Here is a 19,339-nt window from a genome sequence, read left to right on the forward strand (position 1 = left end):
TTGACGAATTATACATACCCTCCTTGAACAAAAGAATGCCGCGGCAGTGTTTGTATTAAGTCACATTTAAATGCGAATATCACACAGGAACTGCCTCACCGTCATCGAAAGCCTGCGCTAACGTTAGCCTTCCTCCCTGCCCTCTCTCTCTCTGTCAGTCAGTTCAGAATTTAACAGTATAATTTCACAGCAGTAACGAAAAAACAACCGCAACTGATGAAAGGCATGTCAATGGTTCTATGGGGATGAAGTGTGGTTTGGGCATGCGCACAACTTCAGTTAACCCGGGACCGTTCAGTCACCTGGTTATCACCTCGTTTTCAAGACTGGTATGAGATCGTTATCGCAAAAACCAAGATGGTAAGATGTCAGCTTGACAAACAGCTTCAGAATATCCATAAATTATTAAGATTCAGTGTCTGTTGGCTGTATAAATATTAAATTATTATAAGAAAGGTAATTTTAGACACCGCAAACAGAGTTGCAACTGTTTTCGGTTTCCTGTGAGTGTTAACGAACACGTTTCAGTGTCCTCTGGCGTTTCTGAGGGAGAGTGTAGGCCAAAGTGTGAATGGTCTATTATAGAAATTGTCAATACAGGTTTTCAATGTTGACTTGATCGGGGTAATAAACAATTATATTAACAATTATCATAATAATAAACATTCACGTAAATTCTGATCAAAAATTGATTTTATAGGGGATTTATAGCTGCAGTTAATCCATACAACTGACAGCGCCTGGAAGAAAACCAGGAGCGCTCAGGTGAAAATTGACCATTAACCCATAAAGCACCTGAAGGGATACCTGACGGAATTGTTAAAAACGAAAATTTCATCCAGTTTGTCAGTGTTTCATGTCTGTAACGGGGGTAGGGGTCTGATTTTGAGTTATAACCTTCCTGGGGTGACATAGGGGCCGCATGCCAAATTTTGTCTGGGTCTGTCAAGCAGTTCAAGCGCTGCCCGAGAAAACTCTGAAGGATTGAGATCATCACCAACTTTCCTTTTCATGGATTACCATTAGTTCTACAGTTCTTCACTTTATGACTTAGTATAAAAACAAGTGTATCACTATTATATTATCATACATCATTATTATGATTACTTATTATACCATTATCATTATTTTCATTATTATTATTATTATTATTATTATTATTATTATTATTACTATTATTATTATAATATAGAGTTTAGGCCAAAGGTCAAGCGCTGGGACCTATGAGGTTGTTCAGTAAAGAAAGGGAAATTGAAAGTAAACGGTTACAAAGGTGTAACAGGAGGACAACCTCGCAGTTGCACTACAAATCAATCGTTAGGAGAAGATAGATAGCAAGATGGAAGAAAGAGAATATGAAAGGAGGTCTAGTAAAAGGAATGAAAGGGGCTGCAGCTAGGCCCTGAAGGGATGCTGCAAATAACCTTAAGTAATGCTGACAGTGCGCCCTGTGAGGTGCACACTTACGCCGCTATTATTATTATTATTATTATGCAAAGCCACCATAAGGAAATCCATATGACACAGAGCTACCCCATCCCCCACCAAAGGTTATTGTGAATACCAAGCATGCAGTGAAGTGTTGTTGCCAAACTGACCAATAATTAACTCCAAACCCCATTTAAACCATCTTTATAACGAAATACCTCACAGTAACGTTGCAAAGTGGTCATTATAACGAATTCAGAAGTAAAAATGAAGGAGGAACCAACGAATTAATAAGGAAAATCGCATCTGAATGAATACAAAAAAAGAAATGCCATACCCCTTGCACGTTGGACTTAGTAGTTATTACGCATCTGCAGATGGGGATGACTTTTCTTCCATCTTGGTTCTATTTAAATAAATTATCGAAATCATATCTTTACTTGTACAAATTATCAATATAGGTTTTCAATGTTGATTTTATCGCGGTAACTAACAATTATATTAATAATTATCATAAATTTGATTAAAATTCACGTAAATTCTGATAAAAATTAGTGTTATAGTGGATTTATTGTTGCAGGTTAATCATATGTCTGACAGCGCCTGGAAGAAACTTAGAGCGCTCAGGCGAAAAATGAAAATTAACCCATTAAGCACTTGCGGGAAAACCTGATGGAATTAGTAAAAACGAAAATTTCATTCAATTTGTTTATGTTTGATGTCTGTCGTAGTGGTAGGGGTTTGATTTTGGGTTATAACCTTCCTGGGGTCACATAGGGGCCACGCGCCAAATTTTATCTGGGTCTGTCAAGCGGTTCGGATTTCTATAGCGGACAAACATACAAACATCCACTTTTATATATATAGATATAATATATATATATATATTATTTGTTTTGTATGGCTTTTCCTTGTGTAAATAATTGTTACAGAAGTAGTTAATCTACTGATTCTCAGCCAGTAATTTGAAACGAAGATTGTAGTCCCATGCCTTCTCTGTCTTTACTGTCACCAACTATATTCAACCAAGTACCAGGTGCCAATGCCCAAAAAGGAAAAGTGGTCATTAACTGACAGTCCATCTGTTGCCCCATCCTTCTACAGGATTAAGACCAAGGTCTTTCTGCCACTGGAACAATCTAGCAACTGAACACTCAAGCTCACGCGCTCGGACACTTTTTTTTTTTTTTATTTTTTTTTTAACGTTAGTTTAACCAGACCACTGAGTTAATATTAACTCTCCTAGGGCTGGCCTGAAGGATTAGACAAGCTCGGACACACAGAGGTTATATATACAGTATATATATATATATATATATATATATATATATATATATATATATATATATATATATATATATATATATATATATATTATGCATGTGTGTGCGCATGAGGAAAAGGACCATGTGATGAGGAAGAAACTATAACATATGTTTGCGGCCTTAAGAGGCATTTTACCAAGCACAACGGGAAGCAATTTGATGGCTATAAGGAAGCAGAGTGCACTAGGAAGACTCACTGACACTGTACAAAAACACAAGATCTGCAGTGATAGCTGCAACAGATGTATGAATGTATCAGGAATTTTCTGTAAATGTTGTTCATCAAGGATCAGCACTGAATCCTTAGTTGTTTATCATAAAAGTCATGGCCACAAAGGACAACAAAGGAACTGCTATTTGCGGATAACTTAATGTTATAAGCAGAATCAGAGGAGGAGGCCGTAGAAAAGTTAATGGATATTACATGAATGAAAATCAGCGTATGTATAACAAAGCTCCAGGTGACTGGATATGAAACAAAGTAAAAAAAATATATATAAAAAACTTTTAAACATGCTTTTATTAAAATTCACTAAAAAATAAAAAAAATTTTTGAGATACACCAGGATTTTCTTACAATTAATCAAGTCTACAAAAATAAACGCGTGGGCCCCAAACATGGAAAGAAATGCTACAATAAATAAAAAAATATATATTTCTTTTCTTGTAGCATTTCCTTCCATGCTTGGGGCCCATGCTTTTATTTCTGTAGACATGGTTAATTGTAAGAAAATCCTAGTGTGTACCAAAAAATTATTTCTAACATTTTGGTTCATTTTAATAAAAGCATGTTTAAAAAAAATGTTATATTTTTTATTTTATACTTTCTAATTTTGACAGAAATTATAACCGACTTATGACTGTAGTTAACGAAACTGATATCCGTCTACGAAGGAGGGGGAAGAAGGGGGAAGGGGAGGGGAAAGGAGGGAAGGGGGAAGGACGAATGGAGGGAAGGGAAGGGGAGGGGAGTAGGAAGGTGAAGGGAAGGGTAAATGGGAGGGGAGGGAGAGAGGGGTGGAGAAGGGGAGGAGAAAGGGGAGGGGATGGGAGAAGAGGAGGGGAGATGGAAAGTGAGGGGAAGGGGAGGGGAGGAGCAAGGAGGGGGAAGGAGGAGGGGGTGAGGAGGTAGGGGAGGGGTGGAAAATGGTAAGAAGATGGAGGGGAAAGAGGAGGGGAGGGGTCGAGGAGGGAAAGATGAGGGGAGGGGGTAGAGGAGGAAATGTCAAGGGAAGGGGAGAGTAGGGGAAGGTGGCATTGTGGGGGGTGGGATGGGAAGAGGAGGGAGGGGAGGGGAGGAGGAGTCAAGGGGAAGTTGGAGGGAAAGTGGGAGGGGGAGAGGAGGAGGAGTCAAGGGGAAGTTGGAGGGAAAGTGGGAGAGGGAGAGGAGTGGGAGTGGAGGGGATGAAAGAGGGAAGAGAAGGTGGAAACAGCTAGATTAACACTTGATCGTGTGCTCTAGAAGGGGAGGGGAAGGAAGGGGGAGGCGAAGGAGAGGTGAGGGGAAGGAATGGGAAGAGGGAGATAGGGGAAGGGAATGGGGAGGGGGAAGTGAAGGGGGATAGAAGGGGCCAAAAGGAGGGGGATGGAAGAGGGAAGTGGAGGGGAGGACACAGCTAAATCAACACTTGATCGTGTGCTCTGGAAGGGGGGGGAGGAGGGGATGGAAGAGGGAAGGGGAGGAGGAGTACACAGCTAAATTAACATTTGATTGCATGCTCCGAGAGAGGGAGGGGATGGGGAAGGGGAAGGGGAGGGGAAGGGGATGGAAGAGAGAAGGGAGGGGAGGACACAGCTAAATTAACACTTGATTGTATGCTCCGGAAGGGGGAGGGGGAAGTATAAGGGGAAGGGGTGGAAGAGCGAGGGATAGGGGGAGGGAAGATGGAAGCGGAGAGGGAGGGAAGAGGGGATGGGACAGGAGGGAAGAGGGGAGCAGAGGGGGAGGACACAGCCAAATTAACACTTGATGTGTGCTGGAAGGGGGAAGGGAGTGGGATGGAAGGGGGAAGGGGGAAGGGGGTGGAAGAGGGAAGGGGGAGTACACAGCCAAATTATCGCTTGATTGTATGCTCTGGAAGTATGAGGGGGGAGGGGAGGGGAAGGGGAGGGGTGGAAGAGGGAAGGGAGGGGTAGGACACAGCTAAATTAACACTTGATCATGTGCTCTGGAAGGGGGAGGGGGGATGGAAGAGGGAAGTTGTGAAAAATCTGAAGTTTCATACAAATCCTGAGCTACCAGCAGAGGTCACTGTAGGGTCATTAGAGGTCACTGCTGACCTACTGATCATGTAAAGTTGTATTGACACCGGGATTGAATACCCATGCAAAATTTCAAGTCCATTGGACACAAGGAACAAGTTGAAATTTGTGTTTACAAGATTTGACCCAAACAGACAGACAGACAGACACATGCAGAAGTCAGGTTAAATAAAAGCATGTAATAAAAATAGGAAAGTGTCCACGTGAATGCTGTAGGCAAGGTCTCACAAGATCTACTAATATATATATATATATATATATATATATATATATATATATATATATATATATATATATATATATATATATATATATATATATATATACAACAGCCAACATACCTGGCATTTCGCGGTAGAAACTCAAAGTGTAGAACACACCCAGATCATAGAACTTACTCAAAGCAGAGAACATACCCAAAACACAGAACACACCCAGGTATTTATTTATCCCAACCTTCTATTAGACAGGAACAGGAATAAAATCTACATATAGTGTAATATCAAAGAACTTTTATTTATAGGTTTTTAAAAATACATATACAGTATACAAATTATAAAGTAAAATCTTTCAGAAATTCACTATACTTGGTTGTAAACATCATTTTTAGTTTCACTATCAGGAGCAAGAATAAATAAATTCTTGGGTGAACCCACCCTTGAACAAGCAACAAAGTTGTCCGTGGGAAAAACATAACGATCTCGAATCCACACCACAGTACTTAATAGACTGTCCCTGCGCCTTGTTGATCTTGATCAAGAACTCAAGTCTCACTGGAAAACGCAATCTCTTAAAAGATAAAAGGGAGATCCATCGGAAAGAATGGTATCCGTGGGATAAAAACTGTTTCACCCTCTCCCTTTCCTGTTAAAATAGTTGCTTCAATGACATTGCCCAACATTTTCACATTTATACTTCACCCCTTCTCACCCCCCACCATTCCTATCGCGGCTGAACTTCGACTTAAAGAGCATTGGGAATGTCACTATTCATCTCAGCGACCTCGAAAACTGTGGATTAGATCTAAATATCTGTCGCTTTCGGTTATTTTTATATGTCACCCCCTTCCCACCTCCAGCCCCTTTGGTGGCAGTGATGTCTTACCCCCATAATATTCTTTTCCAGATAGTAAGTCATATGTACACCAAAATGAGGTATGATAAACCAGAACAGTTTATTTACTTACTAAGTCTATGGCACAACCAGCAGTTTTGGGGAAGCCCTTCCCACCCCTACCCCGGTTGGCGCTAGTAATGTCTTACCCCCCAGTATTCCTTTCCAGATAGTAAGTCTTATTTATACCAAGCTTGGTTGAAATTGCTAAATGAGTTTCAGAGTTATGCTGGAACATACAAACATACATATATCCTTCTTCTTCTTCTTTTAACGTGCTTTTTTCCCATTTTTGTATGGGGTAAGCACGATGCCTTCTTTTGAAGGACTTTTGATTTGGCTTTGGGGTAGACCTGTGGTCTCGATCGGCTGCCCTGCCTGACATCGCTTAGACCCCGGTAGCGTATGTTTCATGTATCATACCCGACCCAACGCCCTTTCTTCCCAGCAGCGAGAAGTTGTTGCGCGGGTAGGGCGAGAGTTCGAGACGTGTGAGATGTTTGTTATGTTTTTAGAAGGTGTTGTAGTGGCTTTGTTTTGTATGTGTATTTAGTCTGTAACACCCATTTGCTTTTTAAGCAAACCTATCCGTTGATTACATATATAATCCCGGGATGTCTACACGGATAGCAAAGTGTCTGCCTCTCTGATCAGTCGGCTGCGGGTTTGAACCCGCGCCACAGACCTCTACGAAGTCCGAAGCTGCTGCTGTAACCGACTGAGCCATAGAGGCTCTACAAACATACATATATCCATTTATATATATATATATATATATATATATATATATATATATATATATATATATGTAAACACTGATTTCTTTTCTGTATTTTCACTTCTACACATCACCATGAATCTTCAGCCTCCCATCTTATAGTTTTCTTCTAAGTAGGTCTGGGTCTTTCAGCCCTACTTTTGGTATCCTCAGGGGACCAGTTTATACTCACGTACTGTTCTACCAGCGGTGAAGCGAAGGATATGTCTCCATCTCCCCTTCATTATCTCATTTACATATGGAGTTTCCATACTTCCTTCTATCCTGCTAACTGACTACTAATATTCCTCTTAAGGCTTTATTCTCATACGGAAAAAATCTCCTAAAAGGTTTCATTGTCATACTATGATTTATATCCGTAAAGTACTACTAACTGTACTAGACTAAATAATAATCTTAAGTAAACTTTATTTCAGCTTAGAGTATCGATTCCCAAATCATATTCGGCACGTGCAGTATACCTTGGGGAAAACTTACACTCAATGGAAATTATAACTGACAAGTGCATCTGATCCTGACCGCGGCAGATGTACTTATTAATTTTAATTCTCCTTGGTTATAAGTTAAACCCGAGGTATACTGAATTCGATATTTGTGGCTTAACATTTGCGAATATGAAAAATTTACGCGTGTAAATGGCAAAATATTCACACACAATATATATATATATATATATATATATATATATATATATATATATATATATATATATATATATATATATATATATATATATAAAGAAAATCATATCTAATATATATAAAGAAAATCATATCTAACAGTGGTAAACGTTGTCACGGAAATCCGAAATTAATTCCTCCACATAACTGCGATAAACGCGATCAACAAACAATTCACTTGCGGAAACAACCAAATTTCTCCTCAAGTTCCGCTGTGCTGAGGAGAAAGATCTTGAAAGGAAGGCGGTTCAGTCAGCCGCTGAGCGCGGAAAGATAATTTCGGCCCAAGTTCCTTCAAAGAAGTAAATAGCTCTTGGCCAACTTCTGAGAGACCAGGGCTGAGATTAACTAAGAGGGCATAAACACATAACCCAATATTGCGATACAAAGCATTTTATGAAGATCTGCACAAAATAGGCATGCAGAAACACACACTGTAAAGACAAAACAAAAAACGAAAAGCCATAGGAATTAAAACCGTAATCAAAGACGAGAGAGTAAATGGAATTTTATATGGCTAACCGAAAACAAACGAACTGGAGAGGGTGTGTAGGGCAAGCACAGAAAATCGATTCTGTCAAAGATCATTGTTAGTGTCTGAAATAAACGCATGAAGAGGTACAAAATTCAGCATATAAGGCGGTTTCTAATTGGTTGAAGCATGAAAGATAAAGTCAATAATAGCGGTAAAGATAAGCCTGAATTAGAAAACAACCTTTGCATTTATGTACTGTATGAAGTGGTCCACAAATAAATACTGGCATTTGCGCAAAACATCAGGCCATAAAAGAAGGTAGTATCCACACCTCATGTTCCAGGATGAACAAGCAACCACATGCACATTTAGGATCAGATAAATCATGCATAATGAATGGTGGAAACAACCATGCAGCTCGGTACCATATGTGGGCAGCCACTGCAGTTGTTTCCCAGTGCTGAATATTACAACGCCAGAAACAACGGCGCGTAAGAAGGGGTGCGGTGCCAAATACGCACCACATGAAGGAGAGTACTGTATACTTTGAGTTATTACGAAATAATAATAATAATAATAATAATAATAATAATAATAATAATAATAATAATTACCAATGGAACCCGTGTAAATTATCGAATGTGCTTCAAATATGTATGTAATCTCTCAATACATTGTTACATTACATAACGAATCATTTTTAGATTCATTTAACTGTACAGATATGAGCAATAGGATTAACGAAAACAAGAGATGAAGATTAAAGTTACCGCAGAAATAATTGCATGCGATAAACCTAGCAATAAATGTAGATTCAAGTAAAGATCACTACTATACTTTCAAATAATTAAGAATGAGGTGTTACATGATTTTAAAACACTATAAAACAAAATCTGGGAAATTATACAACAAAATACAAAAGTAATTTAAACAATCAATAAATCGGCGATACTGTATATAGTGGATAAAATCCGAATCATTTTTCGTATGGAACAGTGAAAGTCTAAGAAACATATTAAGGCAATAATAATAATAATAATAATGAGAAGGGGAACTCAAAATTAACGGCCTCCTATGCAACATAAATAAGACGATAACATAATTGTCGTCAAAATAAAGCCACGAAAAAGACACATTAGTAACAAAATATGAAAATAATATGGATATTATTATCCCGTAAGGAATGACTCGTTACCATAAAGCCTACCAAGTAATCCGTAAAGTGGAATGGAAGAAAAAATATTGTTGGACTGCAACGGATACATTGATAAAAATCACATGCATTGTTCATCACCAATTTATGAAATAAAACATGTCTCAATTCAGTACCATACGATTTTTATAGTTTATGATGGAACAGTCTTTACTAAACAAAAGCAACCATGTAAATCATACATCATCGCTGAAACATAAGTATCACGAAAAAAGGTTTTCACCAAATCACTGAATTTAATCCCCTTCTGTACTAATGATGATGATCAACAGATATGGACGAATGCGGCAGATTTTCTCTAATGAACCGATAGAGCATCACGTGATAATCTGTAAATCTCCTTTCGACAACAGCGGCTGGTCGAAATCTACAAAATAGAGATTGTAAATATTTACATAAATGCTAATTTCGAAAAAAAACATATTTACAATATCTAACGGCATTAGCTAAAAATAGAATTACAGGGGGAAACTTACGAAAGGATAAGAATGGAGACAATACAATAAAATGTAGCAGCAAACTCTACAATCAAAGTAAAAATAATCATGAAAGCAGACAATAAAAGTACAACGGATCAACAAAACTAGCCAAAGGATTACATAGTTTATCCAAACACGCAATAAAAACAAGAAGAACCAACAAAGCATCGAAGAGAAGCAAAACTGATCAACAAAATAGGCTATAAAAGTCAAATGAATCAACAAAACAATCAAGAGTGAAATGAATCAACAAAACAATCAGAGTAAAATGAACCAACAAAACAAAGTAAAATGGATCAACGAAACAATAAAAAATGGATCAACAAAACAATCAGAGTAAAATGGACCAACAAAACAATCAAAGTAAAATGGATCAACAAAACAATCAAAGTAAAATGGATAAAAAATAGAGTAAAATGGACCAACAAAACAATCAAAGTAAAATGAACCAACAAAACAATCAAAGTACCATGGATCAGCAAATTAATCAGAGTACAGTGAACCAACAAAGCAATCAAGGTAAAATGGATCAACAAAATAATCAAAGTAACATGGATCAACAAAACAAACAATACAGATAAAATGGATCCAACGCTGAGGAATAAAAATACAATGACCAACAAAAGATGATAAAAGGAAAATGTAACAGCACACAATACAAATTAATGGATCAACACAACACACAATAACAGTCAATTGGATCAAGAAAACCGAAAATAAAAGTGAAATGAATAAAAAAAAGTAAATTGGATTAACGAAACAGACAAGAATTAAATGGACTGACTGAAGACAATTCTGATAAAAATGATCAGCAAAGCAGACAATAACAGCGACAGGACCAACATACCAGTCAACTCTGGGGAAACCGAAGAAGGTAGAACTGTTTTATGTTGTGCTGGTTATGTTCAGGAGATAAAGGAAACAATAGAAGGGGAAATATATCTAGATGAAAGAATAGATAGAATTCGAAACAAGTTTTCTTGTTCCCTCATATGATCCAGTATCTAAAATGACCAACTTTGACATGCGTGTGTCACTTGTCTTCGAGGCACTATCTTAGTTACTAATGGTTTATCCGTAATGGTGTGAAGTGTTTCCTGGTGGATAACCATGGCATCTTTCAACAGGTGAAAAACTTTAGCGGAAACGAGTATTAAAAAATTTTTATTAAGAGATTCCCACTCCTAACACGCACCTACTAGGCGCCCTTCAGCTACTGAGCATATAAGCAGCCTCATGTATTTCACCCACCTTTTCCTTTCCCTTGCAAACGTAAATAGCAACTTGAGCGAGAGGGCTACACTAGTTGATAACTAGAAGGGGAGAGCGATAATGGACATTAAAAGAGATTTCAACATTGATTAGCCACTTTACTGTATATTTTGGTGAACACTCAAAGGTTTTTCACTTGCGCTACAATAATATCCATAAACTAATGCACATACGCTCGCATGGTTTTTGCTCTCGTAAAAAAGGCTAATGATGAAACTATCGCTACAGTACATCGCGAATTCGCTCTCCACATAATTAAATTTTGTAGAGGGGAAGAATTCGATTATTCCGTTCTTCCAGAGGCATTTATTCCTTTTTTTTGCATTACGTATAATACTGATGCTAATCTTCATTACGTTTTCTAGTTTCTATATCCTTCAAAATTTGAATACTACTTTGTGGTCTAGATTTTGCCATCTTTTTCTGCAATTTAACTGAGCTGCTCATTTGTCTTCTTCAAATGTCACCTTTTAATCAAATCATTCCATCCTTTTAAAGACAACTTCGCTTCCTCACCTTTCCAGTCTGCATTCTTTTGACTTTTCCTTAGCATCAACTGTAGAGTTCTCGGCTAGCACTCTGCTAGGTCCGAGTTCGAGTCCCCGGCCGGCCAATGAAGAATTAGAGGAATTTATTTCTGGTGACAGAAATTCATTTCTCGCTATAATGTGGTTCGGATTCCACAATAAGCTGTACGTCCCGTTGCTAGGTAACCAATTGGTTCTTAGCTACGTAAAATAAGTCTAATCCTTCAGGCCAGCCCTCTCTAGGAGAGCTGTTAATCAGCTCAGTGGTCTAGTTAAACTAAGGTATACTTAACTTAGCGTCAATAAAAAAAAATAGTTTTTATACGATAAAGCTCAATTTCTTATCCGTGTATTCATTTTGTGTGTAACTACGATTGTGTAGGGGTAGTGAACCCCAGTGTTAAATTCGCCGTCGCCCAACCTAGGGTTAATTTCCTCTCCATTAGTCCGTACATAACCATGAAGAATGCGGGGATCTTGGACCGGGTTTCGGGACCGTACGTAACGTATACAAGATAGTCTTCACTCTGCTTTTGACGACATAGATACGCTAGTAAAGATCATAATATGCACCCACATTTGTACAAATCCCCGTTGGAACGTCTTTCCTGTTAAACATTCACATCCAAATAGTCACTGCATTGGCGCATCTTTTATGCACACCACAAGTTCCTCCATAAACTTTCGGAGAAATAACAAAGCTCTAAAGAGGAAAGTCTGTAAAGCATGGATAAACCAAGGCAGGCACTGGTCTAAATGTGGAAATTCTCCGCATAAACTATCACAATTTTGACGTAAAAGAATATTAAAATCCAACTGGTTTAATATATATATATATATATATATATATATATATATATATATATATATGTGTGTGTGTGTGTGTGTGTGTGTGTGTGTGTGTGTGTGTGTGTGTGTGTGTACATGGTAATATATTTAAAAGGTCATTTGGCTAGCATTGATATACTCAGGTGATTCACTTAACTCGACGGAATTTATAAGAAAGGCAAATAGGAATCTATACCAACCAGGAGACTAATTCTCCTCGAAATGAAATAAGTTCTTGGGAAGATACTGGTCTGTAGTTAATCCTAGGAAAACTATAAAAATCAAACCTAAGGTACGAAAAAAATGTACACGATGAAAAAATATTAACACTGTCAACACCAATACTAATGATAAACGGAAAACAAAATGTACAAAAAAAAACTTCGAGTAAATAAATCTTATGAAAAATCTCATTTTCATCAAAAACCCCCATCAAATATTCGAGGCGACGATTCTTCCAACAGCTCTCCTTCGCAAGTGTTCCAGCGCATCTACAACAATCAATAAACCAAGAAACAAAACGCAGAACGGCTCAGAGACAGCCTCATGTGGCCTGGAGCGGTTCTGTCTCTAACCTTATGCGATATCAGAGCCATACTGACAAGAAAAGGCCTTGGGTGCTCCACCGTTCGAATTTTCATATCAACAGCCCTATTATGCAACACACGATAATTTAGCTATTCTACATTAATTATACTGACAAAAGACAGAACAACATTTGAGTACAGGAAAACAGAAACAACAACAATAATAATAATAATAATAATAATAATAATAATAATAATAATAATGGATTTTTGAATAGAGACGCCATATCAAAACAACAAATAAAACGATTACTTGTCCAGTGAACATTAGTCAGTTCTTGGTGGAATGTGTACAGTCAGTTATGTCATATAGACAAGGAACAAAGAATTTTGCTCGTTTAAATGATTTCATTTTATACGCCGCCATCATCGGTCTTTTGCAATTCTCGCAGCCCACATACAGTGCAGTGGTGTACCTGGGAAGCGACCGCTAGCGTAGCTTTCACAATATTCGTTTTATGAAATCGTCCCACCTTTTTTTTTTTTTTGTCTTCCTTCAGTAATTTTCGGTGGAAAGGGCCTACCTGAGGAACTTTTCACAATTCGGAAAGGTCATTGCGCATTGCCAGCATTTTCCTAATACTGTATTAGTACTCTGTTTCCTTCGTCTGGATTGCATATGATGTCTGTTTTTTTGCCCAATGTTCTGGTATGCTGATCTCTCCCCTTTATTAAAATCAGGACATCAGTTATTCTGAATTTGTTAAAATGTTTGTATGGAATGTTTTTTCACCTTCCTTATGATGTTTATGGTAGCCTCACCATAAATTGTAGCTTGCTGTCCTACTGTGGGCATTAGAGATTCAAGGGAAAGGTATGAATCTTCAATTAAGATACATGCGGGCAAAATCTTATGCCAAACGAATACAAAAACATTTCTCTTTTAGTCAACAAATAATCCGACAAATTAACAACCATCTCTTTCCGGCACTTGGAAGTTCACTGCAAACTCTCCAAACCAGATGCTGTCATTATGTGGGAATGTGCGAAAGGCCAGGGAGAGATTTGTCAGTACAACTCCAATCTTCGATACTTGAATACACAAGTGCCTGCCAAAATAATTCATAATTGTAGACACTTGCTCGAACCAAAAGACTGAAGAATTTGGGAATCCTTATACACAGAAGCCCTGAAATATCATCTTAATAGAAATCGGTAATTTTTCACCCGATCACTGTAGAATAGCTTTATTTTTTCGTTCCAATTTTTTTACACGTTTAGATTTTATTTTTATTTCACTTGTATTTCAGTTCATTTGAAATTTCTTTCTTTATTTGTAACGAGCAAACAATGACAAAATGAGAGAAAATAAACTTAACAGTGAGACAATATAGTTTCTCTAAATGTAAACACTGAAAACGGCTTATTTGATTACAAGCCAAAGCGTTCCAGAAGTGTGAAAAACATGCATATACAAGCACTGGCAATCCTCTTCATCCTTGGATTAAGATCTCCAAGAAATCAATCTACTGCCACGATTCTCAACAGACGATTAGGACGGGCAACTACTGCATGTTTGAGAAAATTAGAGAGGACTTTGCAACAAGCCAGCAAAGCTGGCCTTGAGCTCGAATTTTAACTTGAGTGAAATACCTACCATGTTATTCCAAGGCTTATACGATCCTGCATAAAATTTCAAATTTATATTACTGGGCAATGAGATTTCTTTCAGGAAGTCTTTCAAGAAATGTCGTACCCTATTGTCTTCATTAACAATATGATGTGGTTGATGTCTGTTAAAAGAAGATGACGGGAAAGTTAATATGAAAGGAGGTACAGTAAAAGAAATGAAAGAGGCTGCAGTTAGGGACTGAAGGGACGTTGCAAAAAACCTTAAGTAATGCCTACAGTGCACCGCGTGAGGTGGATTGATGGCACTACCCCCTAAGGGGACCAACCGTTTATGAAGGTAACAGCGAAAGAGAAAGTATCCACCCCTGATGAACTAACTGAATATCGATGAAATCCATCCCCTGAATGTTTGCAGATCAAATTAATCAAATCACATACCAGTCTTTTATTAGATGTCAAACATTAATTGGTGTGATATACTACATCGATTTGTCAATTACAGCAGACTGGAGAACGTAAAACCAAGAACCTATTTTCAAACGGTCAGAAGTTGCAAGTAATTCCTACACATTTTTTTAAACATAAACAGACAACCAAATATAAACGTCGGCTTCAACTCATCAATAAGCATTCTCTTCATATAATTAATGTACACTAGAAACTGGTGGAATATTTGTTCTATACTAGTCTGCTTTTTGAAAGTGAACTCTAGGATATTTTCTCCATTTCCTAGTGTTACTACTATTACTATTAATACTACAGCTATTGATAATTTACTATTCTTCTACTAATAACAAAAAAATGAAAAAAGAAACTAAAATCCAGAAAGTGCCTACAGTCCCAAAGGCCACAAAACACCTAAAAATATCAGTAATAATCCAGCAGCTTTCCATTTTTAAGGCCCAAAGATAAAAGTGGCTGAAAGTACCACGACAATCATTATTCACTTTTTGTCAGCAAGGGTTTCATTACGGCACTAAACGCCAGGATGCATCATGGGTTTTTATCAACAGATCCATCTTCATTCCCTCGAGATTAATCTTCCACTCCTCTTTCTACAAGACTGTTTATTTATGTTCTCTTCCTTTCCATTGATTGCTTGTTTATTTTCTTTTGCTTCCAATTACCTGTCGCTGGATCGGTTTTCTTTCGATCAATGATTCTGTTTATTTCTTTATTTTCTCTTCTTTTTAGTTCCTTTGTGTTTTGCTCTTTCCGTGCCGTCTTTGTTTTCTTTTTCATTCATTTACCTTTATGCTTATATTACCTTCCACAACTAACTTCTTATTTTACCGTCTTTCACTTTTAAAAAATATTTTGTTTATCTTCTTTTCATTCAATCTCAAACTTTATATCGCCCCTATATTTAGTGTCCATTCTTGTATTATCTACTGTCTGTCGTCCACTATAATACACACTGTACCAATATGTTTGGACCTGGCAGCCTTTTCACGCAATGACCACGTTTTCAAGCATCCTCAAATTTTTCTCCTCCTACTCTGCGTTTTGTTTATTTTTTCTCCATTTTACTGAGGCGCATGCTTATCTGAGCTACTTCATCTACTGGATTATTTCTCCGGGACTGTTTAATCATGCTTCCTCAAACTACATGATGATGGTAGTCTATCTAAGGTGGGTTCTTACGCTACCTTCAAACGCCAAGCGCCTTCGCCTTAACTTAGAAATTGCCAGTCGCTTCTCATTCATGAATGCATTGCGCGTCTATTTAAATAATTCTATTTCTCCTCATTCCGCTCTTTCTCGTTATAACGCTTAGGACTTTCTAATCCGTGAAAGCTTAAAACTTTCAGAATTTAACGGCAAACTCAGTCTATTTCTAACTTGTACTCTCTCTCTCTCTCTCCCTCTCTCTCTCTCTCTCTCTCTCTCTCTCTCTCTCTCTCTCTCTCTCTCTCTATATATATATATATATATATATATATATATATATATATATATATATATATATATATATATATATATATATATATATATATATATATATATATACATACATATATATATATATATATATATATATATATATATATATATAAATAATATATATGATATATATATATGTATAATTATATACATATATTTATATATATATATATTATATAGAGATGTATAACCAAATAATATTAAAAACAAAAAATTCAGCTATTTCATACATGTCTCTGCAAAACTTAGAATAATAATAATAATAATAATAATAATAATAATGCTTATGTATATTCTCATTCTTCAGCTTCACCGCCGATATTCCGCTCTCGCCGACAACTAAACTTGTGTTCGCTTCTTGACTCTCGCCTGTTCAGTTACAACTCCCCACTTGAGCAGAAAAAAATCTATTTGCTTCACTAAAATCTTTATTTAATTGCCGTTTACAATCTCTTCTTTCTATCTCATTTATAACATTCTCTCATTTTTTACATGCAGCGTGCAAATGTAGCGGTCCAATAAGAGAAGTTTAGCAGAAATAATATAAAATTACAAAATTCAGGAGGAAGAAAAAAGGGAAGCAATTAAATAAATATAACCATCTAATGCTTTAACCAACGTGAAATCAGTATCATTAAATTCACTAATGATGTGAAAACAATAGAAGAGGGGCATAAACATAAAAAAGGCATATAACCAAACAAATATATATACAATATATATATGTGTACACACACACACATATATATATGTATATGTATATATATATATATATATATATATATATATATATATATATATATATATATATATATATATATATAATTACAATCATGATTTAACTTCTTGCCTTCCACATATGTTCTAGGATACTACAAACCTTTCATCCAAGCTGGAAACAAATGAAGAAACTTTCATCTTCAGCGGTAAAAATCTACCTCGCGCACGAGAGATTCCAGTGGCGACCACCAAGGTCTAGACCAGTGGTTCTTAACCTGTTTTGGCCCATGCACCCTTTCACCATATGTCAGAATGTCATTCCCCCCACCTTCCAAAATTGTGTGCTTCAAAAGGTGCATTCCAAATAATATGCAACAAAATACTAACACAAACACACAAGCCAGCGGTGTGAAAGCCCAGCAGTGCATCAGTAGTGCGGACTGATGCACAATGCATTTTGTGTGGTCCTAAAGCGAGTTTGAGCCTGCCAATCTGTGGTCACAATTTCCCCCTGAAACTGAAATTCACCCCTAGGGAGGAATTCCCCCCCGGTTGAGAACACTCTAGACCTTGGACAAGACATTAACATGCTTTGCTTTGCTTTTTGCCAAGTGCGCTAGCGCGTCGTTGCTGGGGGGTCGCTTCCTGCCACGGAAGGTCTAAGTTTTCTGACTTGTTTTTGGTTTGTAGTGATAAAGGACTGTGATATGACTATTCAAAAATGTGTGAAGAAGTCTAGAATCAAGATGTCATTGTGGCAATTGAACTTAAATAAATTAGTAAACGTAACTATATATATATATATATATATATATATATATATATATATATATATATATATATATTATATATATATATATATATATATATATATATATATATATATATATATATATGACAGATATAAAACCCTTTTCTTGTGTATAAATCTTAAATCTTGGTACAGTGTTAAAAATACACTTAAAATCCTTAAGCTTTACGAGGACTGCTGCCCTCAGCGTCAGAAGGATTAAAACTTGACCAAAATTTCTACAAGATTAGATAATTTATATCTGGTCCCAGCTTGATTTTCTAACTACTTAAGCATTCTGGTTTGCTGTGGTTGCACTGCTCATTTGCTGTTCAAAGGGGGCCGTTCATTCTGGTTGTGAGTCACGAAGGTCAGGTATTTGACTTTCCATCAGTCCAAAGAATAAATCTGGATTTTTAGCTTCTGTGACAAATCTGCAGAGTTAGCTTCTCTGAACCACTTAACTATATCATCTTTGTTGTTAATTACTTTTAGGTATGCCAACAATTGATCTAGTTACTTTTGTCGTTTTAAACTGCTGAAAAACCAACCACATATCTCATTACTTTGTCCTTGATTGTTGACCAGGTAAACCGAATATTTATGACACTGTTCGTTATGTTATATTAACACTTTGTTGGGTACAGCAATTTCTTGTCAATGTTTTTTGTCGTTTAAATCATGTAGGCAGGTAAACCAACCATTTTTCACATTGACTTTGTCTTGTTAATCACTTGCTGTGTAAATCTAGTATTTATCTCTCTGTGTATTGTTAAGCATCTGCTTGGTTAACCAGCTACTGCCACACTGTCTGACATATTAATCGCTTCTGGGTAAACCAACTCTGTATGTCTTTGATTTTTGTCTCGTTATCTATTTACTGGTTAACCCAAATATGTTCCTCACTGTCGCCATGGTAATCACATGCTGGGTAAACCAATCATCTTCCTCATTATTTTTTGTCCTTGCTGGGTAGCCTAAATATTTATAGCATTGTTCTACGCATTTTAATACTTGTTGGGTGAACCAACTACTGTATTTATCTCATCGTTCTGGTAGTATTAATCATTTGTTGTATAATTTATTTACATCTCACTGTGTTTTATCCCGTTAACCATCGGTGTTGTAAACCAACCATTTGTCTTGTTTTTGTGAAATAAACCAACAATGCTATAATTTTTGTCATATTACTCACTTGCCTGATAAGTTAACTAGCCTCCTTGTCTCACTGTTACCATGCTAGGTAAATCCCCTACTTCCTCTTATTGTTTTTATCCTGTTAATTTTTTAATGGTCAGACTAAATATCTATTGTTTTTTATCGTTTAATCATTTGACAGATAAATT

The sequence above is a fragment of the Macrobrachium rosenbergii genome, chromosome 3 (assembly GCF_040412425.1).
Source record: "Macrobrachium rosenbergii isolate ZJJX-2024 chromosome 3, ASM4041242v1, whole genome shotgun sequence".
NCBI lineage: Eukaryota > Metazoa > Arthropoda > Malacostraca > Decapoda > Palaemonidae > Macrobrachium > Macrobrachium rosenbergii.